Source organism: Danio rerio, chromosome 3 (assembly GCF_052040795.2).
Source record: "Danio rerio strain M-AB ecotype USA chromosome 3, GRCz13ab, whole genome shotgun sequence".
In the NCBI taxonomy this organism is placed as follows: domain Eukaryota; kingdom Metazoa; phylum Chordata; class Actinopteri; order Cypriniformes; family Danionidae; genus Danio; species Danio rerio.
In genome coordinates, this window is record NC_141023.1 from 68,184,027 (window position 1) to 68,202,500 (window position 18,474).

The window sequence follows — 18,474 nt, forward strand, 5'->3', positions numbered from 1 at the left end:
GCGTGACCAGGCCACCGGAGTTGGACTTAATTATACAAACATCCAATCACAGGACATGACTGACATGTACAATTCTCCTGAATGCCCAATCCAGAGGCGTGAAGCACTAATGTGTTATGACAGGACCTCACTCTAGGGTGTATCGACATGCTGGCCATTCCTTATTTCCATGCAGGTCAAATATCTTCTGGTAAGGAAGCAAAAACCTGCTCAGTGTCAGGTATCAGAATCTGGATTTATGCAAATAAAGAAGCCACTCGTGGCTACAACTGATTAGAAAGAGTGTCAAATAGGACTCTTTCTCTTAACATAACACATCTTATAAAATAATGCATGAAATATAGTCAGTTTAATGCGCATGGACTCAAAGATATATATATATATAGTTTGGCTTCACTCCACATAATGACCTCCTGCTGGCACACTGCTAAAAAAATCCGGTAAATTTAAGGAAAAATGTGGGCAGCTGTGGTTGCCAGGATTTTTTTCTGTAAAAAAAAAATACAAAAATTTCATAGAACTGTTAAAATTTATGGAAAACAATTGCATTTATTGAACTGATACAAAGTTCAGTTCACAGCAATGTAAAATCAATAAATGCATTATTGTGTCCATGTGTGACATGTAAACAAACAGACCTTCCCTGCATTAGTAACTTTTAAACTAAAGAAGATACATCAGATCCTCTCAGTTCTCCTTGGACTTGCACACAGATGCTACTATCCTCCACAATGGTGACAGAAGAAACGTTTTACAGTGTTTTGCTGTTTTTTTTTTCTTCTTGATTTTACGGAGATATACCCGCAGCTGTAGTTGCCAGTTATCAACTGTTTTTAATTTCAGTTTACAGAAAACTTCTGTTAAAAACACAGATGCGGCTGCTTTAGTTGGGCTCTTCAGCTGCTTATTTTAATACTAGTTTTAATTGTTATAATTAATTGTGTTAATCACACTATTAGTATAGTAAAGTTAATCTAAATCAGTCTAATGAGATTAACTATGACATAAAACATCCTCACCTGCTTGTGTTCTCCTTCAATATCTTGTTGGTTATGTGTGAGAACTCAATAACATGCATCCATGAAACCACTGGAGCTTCAGCAATCAATGACTGTTGTTCAGGCCTAAATCCACCATTCACTACAAAAATGCTTGAACTACAGCAGAACTTAAAACACACAGAGATCAACAATCAGTCTTTGAATCTCAACAATGGTGACAAAATAAAACTAAAATAAAAAAACAACCCAGAACAATACAAAACCCTCTACTGAAATACTACCCCCAAAACAACATGAAATAAAGGCAGAGTAAGAAATAGTAAGAACTTTAAGCTGCATAATTTATTGATGCTGAAGTGCATGCTGGGAGTTTTGCACTATGCTGGCACCCAGTATGCATTGCGGCATGGATTAGTGGATTAGCACTAGTAATATGTAGTGCATTTTTAGACCAGCCATCCATAAATGTTTAAAGACAAACAACTAAACGTGATGATGATATTTTAGGTGATGAAATTATAAATGCTGATGATATTTTACTTTATTCATGAGATGTTGGTCCACTTTTTGTTTTAAGAGAGCATTCATGTTTTAATGCAAGCACCATTTATGCTACTTGTTAATCTAATATGAGCAGCAGTTGTTTAAAATGTGTTCAGAAGTAACAGATTAAATTTAACTAAGTACTCCAAGGAGGTTTTATTTACAGATGAATGGAAAACCTGGCTGCTTCAACTTTTGACTTGTTTAGCCATTTTGAGGGCGTTGATCCATTAGCGATGCTAATGTGTTGTCTTTCAGCTGCACACAGCTTCGGTAACCAGAAACACACCGTCTTTCATAAATGCTCCACAGAATATCAGATTCTGCAAGGGGAGATCAGAAGAGCACGAGAAAAACACATCTGGACGCCAGTTTTCCGGTGATGATTGTAGAATGGAAGAGGTCTAGAAAAGATGAAGGTGGAGTTGAGGAAACAGGGCCACTAGGAACATGATACAGCATCCCACTCAGGAAAAGAGTCAAAGTTAGGGTAGATAACCCAGATGATATAGCCTGCACTGTTTAAAGTAAGGTGTCAGGTTTAAAATTCCTCACAACCATCACATTACAGAGATAATGTGCTCTACAGAGCTCTTGGAGAACAACAAACAACTGCAAAACCACAGGTGAGCTCCCAAGAGAATGATTTTAATGTGTAAATGTTTTTAACCACATTTAGACCAGGGTTATAAAGTAAGGAGTTAATGTTACGGTAACTTCTTTTAGATGACATAGTCAAGACCACGTAAATGTCAAGAAATCTTGCTGATTGACTCATATCTTCTCTGATAAAAACTACACTTTGATGAAGCTAACAAAAACAAAAAAAAACAAATACAATTTCTATAACAAAATGATTCTATCAAGATTAATATTATTTATATCTAAAAACTCAGTGCAGTTGCATTAGATCAACAAGTATACTTTACTTGCAATATTTACATTGATTTTCTAAGATTAGCTTTCACTGCAAAATCACAAGAGTCCATATATGTATTGAGGGTGTGTTGTGCTTATGTGGCACAGCACTATTAAGGCCGATGTAAAAAATATGAATTATGATGTTCTCAGATCAGTTTCAAGATTTATTTGAGTTTTATTCAACACAGGCTCATTCTGAAAACGTAGTCCCATGAAACGTAGACCCCGAATTATGTGGCCGGAGGTACGTTTGGCTGCATTTAATTTTTTTTAAACAAACACTATGGGGCGGTATGACGCCGTTCCTTTTGGCACTTACCAGTTGACCACTTACCTCAGTGTGGACAACTTTCCTGCTACAACCAGTTTGTCCAGTTAGCTCATCATGTACGTCAGTGGCCTGGAGATGTAGAGAGGAGTTGACCTCGACGATGATGATGAGGATCAAGTCTGGGAAAATACGGTTCCAGAGATCAGGTAAGACAAAAACAGAAACCAAAAAATAAAATGAACAAGTAAACAACATGGTGAGATTGGGGTAAAGTCTGAAAATGTGTTAAAAATCTGACAAGGACTTTTCTTTTTCTGTACGGCTTTTGTAAACCGTTGGTTGGGTTTAGGGAAAAAATTGGGGGGTCTGGTCAATCGATAAAATTGGTTGTGTTTAGGGAAGACAGAGGGTGGGTTGATCGATTGGTCGGTCAGTCATTCAGTCATTCAGTCAGTCTGACAGACAATCAGTCGACAGCAGCCTCTGGTGGGTTTACGCGAGAACAGCAGACACAAACGGCACTCGTGAGAGTAATTTGAGATAAGAAAAAGCACACACAGCAGCCTTTCGTAAATTCGTGAAAACAAAAAAATGCAAAAATACATACCTCCCGGGATGTATTTCACGCTCTCCAGAAACGTCCATAGGACTACCTTTTCAGAGTGAGCCCGGATTAGTTTTATGTGTTTATATAACTGTTATGTTAAAATTGGGTCAGCCAGTTAGGGCACCTGGCCTAGAGCAGGGGTCACCAAACTTGTTTCTGGAGGGCCGGTGTCCTGCAGAGTTCAGCTCGAAACCTTCAAACCCAAATGAACTAGCTAATCAATGTCTTACTAGGTATTCTTGAAACTTCCAGGCAGGTGTCTTGAGGTAAGTTGGAGCTAAACTCTGCAAGACAGCGGCCCTCCAGGACCAAGATTGATGACCCCTGGCCTGGAGAGTTTAGGGTTAGACAGTTGGACATGTAATTTAAAGGGATTGTTGGTGGGTGAGTGAATAACCAGTGCTCTCCTCAACACTCAACACCACTGCAGGGCTGATCACCTTGAGCAAGGTGTTGACTCCCTGGCGGCCCACTGCTCTGGGTGTGTGTTTTCACTTTGGATAAAAGCATCTGCTGAATACTTAAAAACAAATGTGTAGCTTCCATCCTACACTCAGCATCCTCCAGATCTCCCCTTAAGCATTTCCATTCACATCTGCCTTTTCTCTTTTTTATTTGCCAGGCTTGAAACCTGGTTTGCTGCCAGGGTCAGTGGATACAGTAGTGTAAAGCATGCTTGTCTTGATACTCATTTCTTAATTCCTTTCACAAAAGTTAATGTATTTACTAATGTGATTAAACTATGTTTGCACAGCATTTTAATTTATTGTTCATCATTTACTAATGCAGTAGTTATTCCACTGTGAGTCAACATGAACTATGTACAATTGTTCAATAGTCCTGTTTTGTAAAGTGTTACTGGTTCATCCACTGTCATAATCATATCAGGCCTGACTTCTGCATGACATCCTAAAATAGGGCATTCTTCATTTATTTAATTAGTTATTTGTTTATTTGGCAGGGACAATGTACATTAATTAGCATTTCTGCCAATGCACCAGAATTAGCCCGAAGGCTATTTTTCATCTGTCGTCCCTGTTTAAAAAGGTTTTGTCCCCAAGGGTCGGCTTCCAGACAGGAATCTACAATCGTGCTGTGTGAGGTTTGGATATCCGTTTTGTGCTCCACAGGAAACAGAGGTCAACAGTGGGAGGAATCATCTGTACATCATCTGGGATGCAGAACCGCCAGGCCCTTATTTTCCTGCTGTTGAAAGATTTCAGGAACAGCACAAAAGTATCAGGAAACCAAGACGGATGCTTTCCATCAGCAGGGTCCCAAATATTAAGAGATACATAAAGGCAGACACCATTAGGACTTGAGTCTACACCATAGAAGTAATAATGAGCTGTCCATGGAGACAACTCAAAGGATATTGCCTATCCCAGAGGAAGAGGAGAGTTCTCAGATGAGGAGTCTACAGTTCTAGAGCAAGCTAAATTCTGCACTAGCATGTCAGGAATGTTTTGGACAAACAGCTGTCTTGAATTAAATACTATTTATATGTGGCTATAACAGGGTCAGCGCTTCCATGGAGGCGACCTATGCGGCCGCCTATGACGGCAGAATAGTGAGGGCAGCAAAATAGAGACACGTCCCTCACCACCCGCGTCCTCAGTTATATTCGCGCCAGGGTGGCAAAATAGAGAGGGCGGCGTCTGTGACACCTCCCTCACCAGAGCGGCAGTTCAGCTTGCTTCGGCCCTGGGCTATAAGTCACTTTCCAGAACTTTTTCATTCACTGTTTCTCGCTGGTGGAATGATCTTCCCATTCCCACATGTACTGCAGATTCACTGGTCTCATTTAAACCACAACTAAAACCCCATCTTTTCTGAGATCACCTAAACCCTGGTGAATGAAACTAAGACCCCTGTTCTCTCCCCCACCTCACCACACACCAACGCAAAATACTATAAATTCTGAGAGTGCCACACACAGGTAAGTGGGCTTAAGAAACCACCTGTAGAAACTCTCTTTTTCTCTTTCTCTCTCTCTTATCTCCTACACTAGCACTAAATTATCTAAGCACAAAGAAGGTACTTTGTGAAACCAGCTCTTGTTGTGTGTATTGCCTCTTGTTGAATCACTGAATGCCTCCTCAGTTGCCACTTTGGACAAACGCGTCTGCTTAATAACTAAATGTAAATGTAAGACATAGTGTTCAGCATAAATGAGTACAGCCCATTTTAATATTTTCATCCATTGCTCAGTGAATATAGGTCATGTATGTTGGTGCATTTGAATCAGATTTATTAAACAGTGTTTATTAAAATAATATTTTAGCCACCTAACATCTTTACAAATAGAAAGATAATACATTCAAACTCATGTGAAATATCCGGGAAAAAAGGAAAAACAATTACATTTTTAAATGATTGAAAGTTTTCCACCAACATATAAATGTGGGTGTACTAATTTTGGACCAAAATAACCAATTATTTTCTCAGATTAGCTTTAGATTTGGCTTCAGCACTGACCGCTCTAATGTATACCTACAAATATAATATTAAAAAGCTTTAAGTAGAAAATCTTTAAGTATATGAGAGGTTTGTGGGTTTGTACCTGATAACTAGATTTTGACCAGTGTGTCAGGTTTGAGGTCTTTTGCTACGACTGCTTAAACATCAGATGCATGATGAAGATGCAGACTTTTGCAGAGCCTCAGATCCTCTGGCCTGGTGGATGTTCAGCTATATGCAAAGCCAGTTTAGAGGTCAAGAAAATAACTTTGAGGCAGGCTTCATAAAACATTAGGAAGTGGAGTACATTGAGTTTTTGTATGAGAACACGTTTTGTCAGTAATGAAATGTAAAATTGAAATGATCAGCTGATCTGATCTTAATAAAGGAGATTTCAGTCAAATAAATGATCTAGTTTTGGTCTGCTTATAAATGTTTGCTATCTCCATTGGCCCATTATTACCACATACGAGTAATGAAACAGGTTCTTCTAGGTCAGACATATATGCGCACACATTTAATTCAGCTATTTTTTATAATAGTAATTAAAATACAAATGAGTTTCCCCAATTTTTGTTTACCCAATCGTGTGACGGTTCTGGCAGTTCATTGTGTTTATTGCAGCAAATATGCTTATCGTTGTCATGCACTTAGTCAATTAATGACGTCTATTTTCCACATCTGTGGTGTCTGAGTGCCAGTAGCTGTGTGTTGTGTCAGTGTTTGGAGCCGCTGACCCTCCATTAGTCCTGTCTAAAACACTGCATGCTGCTTTCCATCACACACCTCGTAATGCTGACAGCAGCACACTATTGGCCGCTAATTACTCCCTGCTCTGTTCACTGTAATTGTGCACAACATCAGGTCTTGTTGTCATTAATTCCTTGTAAAAATGTGTCATAAACACGGAAGCTGAAGAACAAATGTTACTAGTGTTTGTAATTCACAGCTTCCGTTAATTACTTGTTTTCAATATGGCTTCTGTTCAGAGCTTTACTTACTGCAATGCTGCAAGCAAATCATTTCCATCATAATATGTAATCTGTTTTCCTTAAAGTAAAATAAATGACTGAATATCAGTGGCTACTTGCTGTAAGTGCAAATAACGATAGATGCTATTTTCACTATATGTAAAAATAAGAAGTATATTTGCACTAAGTATAATTTGACTCAAGTAGTTTAGTCTGACGCTGTTATTTATACTTCAGTATATATTCAATATATATTCAGCATTAAGGCTGCATTAACAGCAATTCCAAAAGTATTATATTGCTGTGTGGGGTTTGGGGGTACAGTACTTTCTGAGCTCTGTGGATTCTTCTTGTATAAATTCAAAATACACACATCTGTGTGCACTTATACACCAATACTACACCAATATCGAGCATCTAGATATCTAGATTTAATCCAGTGTTAATTTTGACATGGGTGTATGGCTATACACATTAAACGGCTTAATATAATATACAAATATAAAAACCTTCCTTCCAAATCAAGTAAAATATGTTGAAAGTGTTTTGTTTGTTATTATTCAGCATTTAATATAGGTTTTTGAAGATTTTAAGCTACAATTTAATTTAAAGTACAGTGTAAGACATGTCTGTGATTTTAATGGTAAAAGTCTACAGTGAAGTATAATCTACAGTGAAAAGCTGTTCAATGATTAACAGCTCATTTCTGTACAAAATGCAGAAAATAACTCTGACAGATCTAATGTTTGTTTTCCAGAAAGTAATTCCAGTTCAGTGTCTGAAATCTCACCATACACCCTCATTCACTAGTCCCTAAATAAGCTGATTAGTTTAGTCCACTAGACAGAGTAAATGAGCACATGAGTGAATTCAGTCACTGATGAACAGCACTACTGTTAACCAGCACAATCCCTGAAGGAGAGAATAAGAAATAAACACATACAGCAGCAGCATTACAGCAAATCAGCTGAATTAAAACAGGATTAAACACCTCCACCAACAGCATTAGCAGCTTCATTGATCACAGTTTGACTTTTTGAGTTTGCTAAAATATTTGATAACAGATTTTTACACGTTCTTGAAAACGTTTAATTTGACCTCACCATCAGGGAGTTCAGAGGCTCCTTTAGTTGAGCTCTTGATCAATGAGAAACTCTACGTATTTTATTGTGACAGATATAATTTCTAGCATTTTAAAAGTCATACACAAAACCTTGAGAGCTAGCTGCACATTTAAGACAAATAGATATTAAGAATGAGGATATGAACTTTAACCATGGTTGCTAAAAGTAAAAAGCTGCATTGCCTTTCCTTACAAAACTCCCAGCATGCATTGCAGCATGAACAAATTATACAGCTGAATGCTCTTACAATTTATTTCTTTGCCTTTATTTTATTTAGTTCTTTTGATTGTGATATTTCAGTAGAGTGTCTTGTATTGTTCTCAGTTGATTTTTATTCTTTGTTTGTCACTATTGTTGAGGTTAAAAGGCTAATTGATGAAGTTTGTGTGTTTTTAAGTTCTGCCGTAGATCAAACATTCTCAGAAATGAATGATGTATGTACGCTTGTTAAACAGCCATTGATTGCTGGAGCTCCAGTGGTTTCAATTACACATATTAATCATTTCTCACACCGAGCTTACAAGATGTTGAATGAGCACACAAGCAGGTGATGACAGCTTTGATGTCATAGTTAATCTCATGAGACTGACTTTTATTTTCTTTTGACTTTTCATGCTATACTGATAGTGTGATCAACACAATTAATTATAGCAACCAAAATAAATCTAGTGTTAAAATAAGCAGCTGCTGACCTCTTCATGGTGAAATGAACAGCAGCATGTCATGTAGAGCTTTTGTTCACATCACAGAAATAAAGTCAAAGCTCAGTCATGAGTGAAGCTCCTGATGTTGGTGGAGCTGTTCAATGATCCTCTGCTGAGATCTTCAGAAGGAACACTTTTATTGTCTAATTATTTTATCAAGTATACACACTGTAGAATGTATTTTTAACATAAATATTCTGTAAACTGAATTTATGAATGTAAAATGTTTAAACAGTAGATTACTGGAAACCACAGCTGCTGGTATTTCCCGACAAAATCACGAAACAAACAAACAAACAAACAAACAAACAAACAAACAAACAAACAAACAAACAAACAAACAAACAAACAGCAAATATATTATTATAATTTTTAACAATGTAGGTGCTATATGGCACCAAAAAGGTACTATAAAAAGTACTATATAGCACCTTTCTCTTAAGTTACTACAAAGAACCAGGTTCCCCTATCATTACGAGCCAAAGAACCACCTTTGGTGTTATTAAGCAGCTTTTTCAGAGTGTACAGTATGAGTCTATATAAAGCAGAAACACAATCATGGCTAAAACTCCTCTGGATAAACTGACCAACATTGACATGGAAATACAGCAGCTCTGAACAGAACGTCAGCAAACGCATGCCGATTGGGGTAAAGCTGCTTTTACATTCACACATTCAGACTTTCTCCTTAATAATATAGTTTCAGAAGAGTATTCTTTGCAAATTCTAAATAGTGAAATCATATGAGCAGCCAGTAAATATCAGAGAACAGCAGTGTTCACGGTCAAGTAAATAGTGCTGCTGATGTTGGTTTGAGGTCATGTTTACGTGTAGTTTCAAGACTAATATTCAAAGCACCATGGTAAACTATATCTGGAGTGTTTCACCAGTTGGATAAATGAATGTGTACATATAAAACTAACTTCACCTCAATGGCATGGTGTAGGAATATTCATTAGTATATCACCTTCACACCAAACAGTCTAATAACAGTGAAAAATTAGACAACTGCAGAAATGGATTACACTAACATTTACTGTGCATTTACTCATTTAATTCCACCACATAAAACATTTAAAATGTGCAGTCCTGCTATATACAGAGCCAAACATGATAAAAGAGATAATAAAACAGCCTTTGTCTGGCTCCATTGGGTTGAACTCACTCAAATCAGTCAACATGTCCAGTTTCGGGTCCTCTGAGCAGTTTCTGAAAGCAGTGCAGAAACCAGAGCATCATCATCATCTTCTTCTGCATCATCATCTTCTTTTTCATCATCATCATCATCTTCTTCTTCTTCTTCTTTAGGTTTTAACGGCAGCTAGCATCCTGTTTGTTGCATTACTGCCCCCTTCTGTATTATTTTCTTTTACTCTATAATCTTTTTTTCCAGTCCAGTTTCCAGTCCAGAAATTCATCAAACACTTCCTTCCTTTCTTCTGCACATTCTAATTTACTTTTGATATTTATTTCCGCATTTCCGAAACTTATCAGCTGAGTTAACATTTCTTGTCTTTCTTATATAAATTGACCACATGACATCAATACATGTTTCACTGTCTCATACTCCTGACACGGATTTCATAATCCTGTTCCATGTTTTCCCATTAAGTAAAGAGATCTATTTTAATTACTATGTCACATCCTCTTTCTGCTTATAGTTGCTCGTTCTTTTCTACTCATATTAGAAACCAGAGCAACATCAGGAGTAACCTTTTGTATATGTGCTGTGGTGCATCATGGGAAGTGGAAGAGACCAAATGAAGGGTTTTATTATTTTATTATTTTTTACTTAATAGCCTTAATATGTTCACATGGCTGTTGAATATTGTGACATTTCCCCCAGTGATGGAAGAAACTAATCTCTCCAAAGCATCGAATCCCCCACAATTCCCACAATTTCTTTGCAAACACTTGGCTGATTTAAAGTGTTTGTATGAAACGACACCAGCTGGCGACCCCTGCTGCTTAATACATGTAAATGCATCAAACTCTGGCCAAAAATGTAAAAGCCCGTGCCAACATGATGTAAATGTTTATGTAATATAGTAAATGCCCATCGCTTGAACATTCGTGCTACTAATTAATTTATTGTGAAGATTGTTGCAAATGCTTAGCCAATATTGCAGATCTGCTTTATCTATTTAGTTTATTTCATTAAGTTTCTTTATTCTTTATCTATATGATCATATATCTATATACTTTTTATGTTTTTTTTCTTTCTAATTGAGTCTAACTAATCTAATTGTTGATTTCTCATCATAATAAAATTTTACAATAATAATATTTGAACATTATATGATATATAAAAAATAGAATTGTTAAACTTTAGTTTGTATTTTATATATCTTGCAACATCTCATTTAAATATTTTATCCTTCTATAACTACAGATGTTAAATAAGCAAATCTATATGCTAATGCATGCAACTGTCAAACACAACTGTTGAGATTTACTAGTTACTAAATTATGCAAGTCATCTCAGATCATTACAGTGTGATAATCAATATTAATATTGATATAATCACAAGATTTGTCATTTAACTTGTAGTTGCAAGTGATTTATATAAATCAATTAGCAATAAGACAGCTGATATACAGCTTGAACTATGAGGCGATTGTGAGGGACCCCACTAAATCAGCTCTACTCCTCATTGATGGTAACCTATAAAATATTTTTTTATCTGTAATGACATTTTTTTTATTCAACACTTTTTCTACATAATATACAGATTGAAATGCTGAAAAATGAAAACAAAATATTAAAAGACAACTGAGATATAAGGGATTAAAACTGAGCTAAAGCACACTCAACAGAGAACAAACGTGATTGGTGCTAAATCACGAATAGTAATGAGTCATTTGCATATGGATTATTCTCTAATAAAACACAATTTTAAAGAGCTTTATTAGTTTAAATATGATAATCAACGTATGGGAAAACAACCTAAACATCAGATAATCAAACTCTGACTGAAAATATGCAAACAAGACCAAAGAAAAACACAAACAAACAAATGGTCATGACAACACTCACCATTGCCCAAATGCTGCGTCTCAACACCTGGTCAACGGGCCAGACTCTGTTTTTCTTCAGGGTAATGCTCCCAACGGTTGTCCTTATTAAGGATGATGTCGGTTTGGTTCTTGCATTACCTTAGGGGAACGGTCTGGTAGAAGGATGATATATCTATTGTGATATATCCGCCAGACTGAACCTCGACTTGACCTCTTAAAATTTTATCATTTTATGTAATGAGTAGGAGGTCAGGATTGGGTTTCTCTGGTCAAATTTGGGGGAGTTCTTGGACATTCAGAACCCCTTAATTGTTGACTGGAGATACTCTAGAGAAAATCAGCAAGGGGGAGGAGAAGCCAGTAATCAGTTCATGGCTAACTTCTCTTCCTGAATCTACATGTTAGATTCAGCTGATTTGGGCAAGGGCTCTCATGTTCCCTGGAGAAATCTGGGGTCCTTGGGAGTCCGGTCTCTGGATTAGCCAGAGTAGGCCCCAAATAGAGATCCCTACAGACTCTTCTCGGGTGACCTGGGTAACCTTGCGGTGTTAACAAAAGGTCACTTGGGGGAGTGGTGAGTATTCAGCCCCCCTGGGTCCACTTGGACAGCACGCAGGGACGGTGGCCTTGGGGCGAACAGGCCTTAAATGAAGCCCAGTCTTCTACTGGTGATTAGCACCTCCACACAACAGCACATTTTTCACCAACACCACCTACACCAGTCATTCGAGAACTTTTCAAAAAGTCATCAACTTAAACCTCAGATCTACTGAAGACCTGTAACCTAGAATTTAATAGGATTAGGGTTAGCGAATAAGATCAGAAATTCCATAGGGATCTCTCAAAACACCAGATCTTCTCAAATTCATAACCTTACAACTTCTCAGAGTGACCAAATTTTCCCTAAGATCCAATATTTCCCTGGGAACATTTTCAAATCAAATCTTCTAAAACTTGTAACCCCTGAACTTTTCAGAAAAAAATTAACCCTAACCCTTCAGAACATCTAGTGTACATGGCTTGTTTTGAAAATAAGATCTTCTGTATCTCTTAGAACGTCTAACCCCAGAACTGCTTGGTGAAAGTAACCACACTTGACTCTTTTAAAATACCTCAGTTCCATGGGAGTATTGCAATATCTTCATCTATTAACATTTTAACCTAACCAGTCCCAGTTTCTTCTTCAAGAATATCTCAAATTTATCCATTTGAATCAAATCTTGAGTATCAAGAATTCCTTATGGTAGTGGAAGTCTTTTCAAAATCAAAAGCCCTCAGGTTGAGGCTCTGTTAAGCAATGAAAATTATGGTTTGTTCCTTTATTCCCCCCCGCCCTCCTTTCCACAGCGGACTGCAGATGTTCATTTTCCACAATTTATCTGCCAGACATTACTCCATGTAATTATCTGCAGTGCTCTCATAATATAGTAAACACTGGGAAATATCTGACTTGTTTAAAATCCATTCAGAACCTTAACTCCATTTGCCAGGTAGCTCCTTTATAAGGTTTATGCAAATTAAATCGGCTCTTTGGGCAGCTCGGTGCTGCGGGCATATGGGTTACCTTGGACCACCCATTCACTCATTGTGTAAATGAATCCTTCCTTCTGTAGCATCTCCGTTCTCTGCTTCAGTTTCTTGAACATCAATACAAACTTCCATCTATTATATCTGTTCAGGCTAAGGATCTTAAAGCGGATGTGCATGCTTTATTTTCAGATCAGGTACGAGGTGTTTAAATCAGCTCAGTTTTCAGAGATTCATTTCAGTGTGGTTTAATTTTCACTGCTGAAAGTTTAAACCCTGAAGAGCAAATCAGTCCATGTACAGCTCCACAAGCCCCAAACCAAGTGAGCCAGTTTACTGACTGACTGAAGCGAAGGGAAAAAATAAACGCAAACTAGGCTCAGTTGGGCATGACCATTCCTCCTCTGGCCAAACTTCCTGTACAGAGCTGCCGTCTAATCACTGGAGGCTGGAGAATGGTGGACACCCATTGTGGAGAAGCTGCAGATGGGAGAGGTCACCGGCTGGTGTACAGACTGGCTCTTCATGATCGATGCGAAGACTCGTGTGTCATTAGGGCCTTAAAGGAATCAGTAGCAGTGTTTCCACTATCGCGCCTAAAGCGAGCGAGCCAGGGTGAGCCAAGGCCAGTCGCGTTTCCACTGTCACTTCCGGGGCCTAATTGGGCCAATTCAGGGCTTTCTTGGGGCCAGCGGCTGTCCTTTTTCGGCCCGCCGAATACCTTGGGCCAAAGAGGGCCAGCCGGGGCTTCGGGGGGAGTGAAAGGAGAGGCGGGCACACGAGTACATGCGCCAAACGCATAGCAAATAAATAAATGAGGGAAAGAAAACATCTGAAACAAATTATAGTCTGGTCTTTTTGCATATGATCGCCCTTTGTAGTTCTCTTTTAAATGTAAGGCTGTTGCATAAAAGTTTTCATTTATAAGTAACTTTTCTTTGGTGTGTCCTCTCAATAACGCATAATAATCTTTACACCACAAAGACACATCAGACAGTAAAGGCTTTTGTCAATTTTAAAAGGTGTTTGTGCGCATTTAGATGCCTGTATGTGTGTGAGCGCTTTCTTCATAGCTCTGTTGATGCCGAGCGGCTTTTCTTTTTTTTATTGCTTTTTTATTTATTTTGGAGAATACACTACACTATGAATACAACAGAAAGACATTAAACTTTACAAATTTAGTGTCACTTTTGTAGGCTCAAAACAATAGTGTCATATCTAGATAAAACAGCCTAAGCTATATTGAAATAATTTAAACAATTACAAATATCAGATATAATAAAATCGCATTAAATGAATAAAACCATAAACTAACAAAAGCTAGCTATAACAATTAAGTACTATATCAAACTGTTTTAAAGCCATTAAACTTTCGCTTTCAAAAGCCTCTCTGAAAATTTGAGATTTTCTTCGAAAAAACACCGGAGAATGTTCAAATATTATTTATAAAGTATTTGGATATGATGAAATTAATCAAATTTTGCAAACAGAGCATTTTCAGGGTGAATGAAAGCAGAAACTAGGTGACTTTTTTTTTTTTTTTTTTTTTTCTGTCTGCAGCTGCGCAGCACTTTACAGTTGCATCAGGGAAAACTGCAAGTTTAAAGTTATGTGTCCTCACACAAGTGTGTTTTTATGATGTGGTAAAATTTAAAGAGCTTTAGTGCATAGCTGAAAAGCACAATGAAATAGGCTATATTTTACAAAAGTTCAATGTCCCATATCCCCAAAACACCGGGCCCGGTGAGGGTGCCTTCTTCTAGGGGGGTCCCCTCTGGAAATTCCAAAAGGGAAAGATAGAAGACCTCCTGAGGGACAAAAAACACATGTTAGTGAGGCCAGCAGGGCAACCGCCTGGTAACTCTACAGTAGTCTAACCTAGAGGTCATGAAAGCATGAATCTTTTCTGCATCAGTTATTGATGGCTTGTCAACATTAAGATGAAGAAATTGAGGTTTGCAGATGCTGGCTTTACAGAGGTTGCTGTCAGAAATAGCCCCCAAATTACTGACTGAAGATGAGGACTAGGTTAGGGCACACTTGTCAGCGCTACAAAGCTGACCAATCACAGCTTGCTCTATTCATTGAGGTGTGCATCAGTGTCTGACTGCCACAGCAAGGGCTGTGTGACCATGCACGGGTTGTGCTGAAGCATACTTGTGTGCTTCATGCAGAAGTATAAATGCGCCTTTAGGAGTGCTGTTTTTGTGCTATGAGAATCTCTACATCCAGATTAATTTTTCATAAACTTTAGCTGCTCTTCCACTCATGCTGAATAATTCTCTAAATGGAACTGCTCCATTTTGTGCCAAACTGGGCCAGGCAGCACTAACACGGTTTTATTTTCCACTCATACTGCAACAGCTCTGAAACATTATACAACCCATCAGTAGTTGCCTTTAATGCAATGTGAACCGCTCCCTTTGTTGAATTAAACTCAATAGCTGACTTTTTACAGCACCTTTTTTTTTTTTTTTTTTTTAATAGAGGTCATGTTGCGCGCCTCTGGCTAAATTTTATTACAATAGCAGAAATATATTTTGCTTGAGCCTTGTCAAAAGTGAGCGGGCACTTTAATGCCACTCAACTTTAATTTTTACAATCTATAAGTTAATTATATAACATGCTACATTTTGATGGTAAAATATAACCCTTTAAACCAGGGGTGTCGACCTCAATTCCTGGAGGGCTGAAGCCCTGCACAGTTTAGTTCCAACTCTGAGTCCTTTAGGCTTGTTTGAAACCTACGGGTAAGCGTGTTGGCGCAATTAGTTTGATCAGGTTTGTTTAATTGGGGTTGGAACTAAACTGTGCAGAGCTGTGGCCCTTTTGGAATGGAGTTTGATACCTGTTAATGGCTAAGTATTAAACATTAAATGAACTCAGCAAGTGAAATAAACGAATGTGAATGCATCAGGATATAAAGCACTATTTATCAGCTTGACAGTTTTAGAAAATATTTGCATAGCTACCCATTATATATTAAAGATCAGGGAACAAAACAACACAAGCGTTACACAGCCCCATAAATGTCAAACTTGTTTATAACTGAATCACATAATGGCCTACAGTTGAAATGCTGAAAATTGCTCTAACATGTCAAAACCTAGTGATTATTTTGAGAGCACTACCGACAATTAGTTTATTAAATTAATTGATGTGACTAGTTTATCAGAGCATATAGACTAAGAAATCATACAACAGTACCTTGGACCGCAGTGCCACTCTGTAAAGCTTTAGAACAGTCAAAAATGATTGAAAGTTGACTTTCTACCATAGGCTTCGATGATAAACATTTCTTAATTGCTTTATTCAATGTGCAGCAGGAAAAAGTCTGCATGTAGTCATTGGTTTAATTCTCTCCTGGATCAGAGCGAGATTTGTGCTACCAAATACAGTGCTGCGTGCAATAAACTTGCGTCAGTGAGGCGAATTAAAGGTCTCAATTGCTCAGGATGTAAATCAAATTATTAAATGCAAGCCATTAATAAAAAATAGGCTATTTCATTATTTTAGATGACTGGTTAGAAAAAAACAATATAAAATAAGTCAATGAAATAACTTAATTATTCATGAGTTATTCACTTCTCTTCCAGAGACTGCTCTATGGTTTAAACCCTTTTAAACTATTGCCTGACCTGTCTAAATTGCTTATATTAAATTGTGTTTACTTGTTGATGTCTGGCTAGCATGCTTCTGAGCCAGCTGTGGTAGCTTGGTAACAGCCTTGACATCAACACTAAGAATTTATTGGCACGGTTGTCTAACCATGCTTAAAATTCCAGGCTGAGAACAGTTTGTAATCATGTTACATGGTTCCAGGCTCAGTGGAGAAACCACTGTAACTGTACTGAAGGGTTCTTACAAAGGTTTGGCATGATAGTGGGAAAGCAGTTATTTCTTTGAGAGTTGAGCAGATGACATTTTTATAGTATCTTTGATAAATTAGACTATCAAACATGCTTTTTAAAATTTAGCATTAAGCAGTTATTTTTTTTAAAGAGGCTTGGTGACTGCTATTATAAATTTTAGGAACTAAGTCTAAAAGTAGGGATGAATTAAACATCAAACTATTCTTGGATCATCTTTATTACCCAGCATTTTGAATGGTGTATCTACTTTTTTCTGTACTGGAATATTGCTGTGACCCATACACGCAACCACAATGGTTTTTTTTTTTCTTTGCTTTTTAAATGAGTTTAGATCAAGCTTGGTTCTATATAAAGGGGAGAATGAAATGGCATTTAAATCTTAACCTAAAAATTAACCTAACTCTTTGCTCACCTGTGTCCTGTCCCATATGGACTGTGTGGATGGACTCAAGACTGCTGTGTGAACCTGAAGTCCAGAAAGGCTGGGAGTGCATGACCTAAAAAGGTCTAACATCCTTAGTTTCCTCATTAAGAAGCAAGTAGAAAAAATATAGCAGCAAATATGGCCTAACATCAGCAGTAACTAAATTAATGTGGATGAAACGGCCCTAACCAACTCCCACCCCTAAACAGGAAGCTTGGCATGTATTTGGATCATGTTCATACTTTTTTTTTTTATAAATTGTAACTGCACTAACCCAACCAAAAGGGGTTTGCTGATTATTCGGACCATTTTAATGTCAGATCATCTATTGGATCTTTTGTGTGTCAGTTTCATCTGTATCTACATCTTGGTCATCTGGATTTCCTTAGTGCAACCTTTTGAAAACTGTCATCAGTTTAACAATCCTTTTATCTCTTTGAACACCAGCCTGTTATCTTGGATCAATGTCATTTTCTTGGATGCTATGTCAGTTGCATCATTTCCATCCACACACAAATCATAGATCTTTCACAAAGATTGCTCAATATTCAGGTCTTTCTTGCATTGTCTTAACCAGATTTTGAATCCACTTCATCCTACTTTTTTGTAGATCAGAATATACCACTGTCTTACACCTAACACTAACCACAAGGGTTTCTTAACCAATCCTAACCGAAGTGCTCAAGCAACAAATCATTTCTTAAAGCATTGAAGAAAAATTGACTAAACCATGTCTACCCTTAAGTTAAACCTAATTGTAAATAACAACCTTCCCTCAAACTTAACCCTTAAACCAGATGTTTTGTAACTGAAGAACATTAAATAATTTAACACATCCTAAAACAAAATGTGGTCAATTATTCAATACCTCAAGTAAACTGATTTAGTAGTTATTAATTAATATAATATTATATTATATAAATAATATTATATATTCTATATGGGGTAGAGCGAACTAGGGGTAGAGCGAACTAGGGGTAGAGCGAACTAGGGGTAGAGCGAACTAGGGGTAGAGCGAACTAGGGGTAGAG

The 18,474-nt window shown here is 37.4% G+C and overlaps 1 long non-coding RNA gene across 1 annotated transcript; it reads left to right on the forward strand.

Moving 5' to 3' along the window:
• The first annotated feature begins 232 nt into the window (after positions 1–232).
• Positions 233–5,687, forward strand: LOC147846164 (uncharacterized). Its single transcript, XR_015481535.1, has 3 exons — positions 233–2,289; positions 2,998–3,375; positions 3,966–5,687. It is a non-coding gene; the product is annotated as an uncharacterized LOC147846164 (long non-coding RNA).
• The last annotated feature ends 12,787 nt before the right edge of the window (positions 5,688–18,474 follow it).